Source organism: Gymnogyps californianus, chromosome 2 (assembly GCF_018139145.2).
Source record: "Gymnogyps californianus isolate 813 chromosome 2, ASM1813914v2, whole genome shotgun sequence".
Lineage (NCBI taxonomy): Eukaryota > Metazoa > Chordata > Aves > Accipitriformes > Cathartidae > Gymnogyps > Gymnogyps californianus.
The window spans coordinates 115,947,301-115,949,818 of record NC_059472.1 but is presented as its reverse complement, the minus strand read 5'-3'; positions in this window follow the sequence as shown (position 1 = coordinate 115,949,818).

The following is a 2,518-nucleotide window of genomic DNA, read 5'->3' as shown; positions in this document are numbered from 1 at the left end:
AAGCAAGGGTCACAACCGTTCTGTGTTTCAGCCTATTACCCACTGTATTTCTTCTCAACAGTCATTTATCTGTGTCTGGCTTCTCAGCTGGTCTGTTTCAGAGTGAAATGGTGGCTGGCAGCTTGTAAGAGAATCTGGGTCCCACGCCAGCCTATGTAGAAGTTAAGACCCTGACAGCAGAGACCCACATTGTTGGTGGCTTTCAGATAGCAACGAATGTCATCTGCGGGCCCAACTGCCTCAACAGATGCACATTCCTGTCAGTCAGCTTTGGTTCACATCCACACTTAGCTTGCAAATAGTGCCTAACGCCGACGGCCCTAGACACGCAGCTATGTGACCTCCTGGTCACTTGTGTGGACCGAGCCATCCTGGCATCTGTGAAGCTCAGAGTCACGATAAAGCAGGCATCCCGCTCAGTAATCTGCTGTGACACTTAATCCTGCATTTGTTTCTTGCTTACTTAGAGCAGCCGAACCGGGCATTAAGAGCCTGCCGTGCCTGCAGCGCTGGAATCCAGAGCTGCGCTTCAGCAGGCGGCGTTGCCTCCCCCCAGCCAGCACCGATAACTGCCTGGCAAAGTCCAGCGCTGAAGTAAGCTGATACGGCCAGTATAAATACTGCACGTGCTCGGCTTTTAGAAGAAGCAGAGCCCTCTAGGGAATGGACAGAACAACTTTGCCAGCGTTATTTTTCCAGTCTCAGTCAGAGTAGGCATGTTCTGCCCAAAGATGCGTGCTCTCCTGCAAACCGGAGCGGTGTCCTGATGGGCCCAGCTCAGCTGGGGGTTGGTGGCAAGGCAGGCCCGAGCGGCTCCTGCACAGGCACGCTGCTGGGCTCCGGTCATGCCTCCCTTTGCTTTTAAACATAAGCTCGCTCCACCTTTCAGAGAGCACTAACTTTAGCTCCCCTCAGAAATGTTAGACTGCAAGCTAGGGGGGTGAGAGTGGCACTGGGACACACTTGTGTTTAATGCATTGGATGCTACTATTTAAGGTAGCAGCATTTTTTTGACCCTTGCCATTTCCATCATGATTCTATAGAAAGGGGTAGGACACGTATGGAAGCTGTTTTACACTGACATTAAGTCCTTCTGAAAAGCCAGCCAACTAAAATTGTGTTGTGTTCCAGTTTTGTTACATCTCTGCTATCAGTGCTCATAAGATAGTGGCAAACGCCAAAACCAACAAGGACAAGTGTAAATAATTGGCTAATTTAGTGTTGTACTGGAATGCTTTTTATTTATTCGCTCACTTTTATTTCCTCCTTCTTATGTGTGCTTTCTCAGCTGTGCATTTTTCTTAAAATGCCATTGACCATTGAACATCAATTAGAAGAGAAGGGAAGAGTTATTTTTCAAGCACTGTCACCATCTCTGAATTTCTTCCTGAATTTTGTAGATTTTAAATTCACAATTTCCTAAACTTAAAATGTCTTTTTTTTTCTTTTCTTTAAAACAATCTTCATAGCTAGAAAATGCTTTTGGAAACGGAATGTGGTATTAAAACTATAAAACCAGCCAATACACTGGAAAATATATTTTCCCCCTAACATAAGTTATCTTACATGCTGTTGGCACTCAGGCTAGCTAATACGCTTTTGGCTAAAATACATGAGATACCAAATGTGACTTTAATTGGCATGTCTCTTTGAAAGAGCATTCTGGTTGAATGTGTGCAGTAGAGCTGTCCGTTACAAAACACAGATGGGCAGGAAAACTGCCATCTCAGGGACTAGATTTACAAAGTCCTTACAATTCCTTGTTTTACACAATGTAATACTAGTGTGAGCTAGAGCCATGAACTTGCATTAAGGTGTCACTGGCTTGCACACCTATGGCCATCTTCGTGCACAGGTTCAACTTCTAGTGTGTGCTGGTATCTAGAAATAGCAGTAGTGGCATTGACGTACAGGAAAACAAGGATAGTTTTGGATGTTGATAATGTAGAGCTTCATGACTGAAAGCTGGTTTTTCCTGCTAATTCCTGTTCTCTTTTACCAAAAGTCTTAAAATTTCTACCCTCTTTCAGAGGAACTGCTGATCATATAGGAAACCCTCTCCAATAGCACCAAACTCTTGATAATAATTTTCCCCAGATGTTTCATTGTATGCTCCCTGTGTAAGCAGGCTAGCCTCATCATTTCTTAGCAGATGGAGCCACTTGGGTGAAGGGGTTTGACCAAGATCATGCAGCAAGTTAGCAGGCAACAAAAACCCAGAAAATATAGAGAGCGCCAGAGTGCAAGAGAAATACAAAGTTCCTCTGTGTAGCTGATGTTAAGACTAGGAGACATCAGCATGGTGATGCTCAAGGCTGTAATGAATTCCTCGTCCTCAGTGTTGCAAAGGAGGGTGCAGGATGAATCCCAGAGGTAGGATTCATGCCTTGCTCATTCAGAGCAGCTTAACTTCAAAGGCAAGGAGCAAAACCTGTGTGGTTCCACCCCTGCCTTCTCTTACTGTACTTTCTTGCTCAATTCATTTTTTCTCCTAAGAGGTGGATAACAGGGTTGTTGA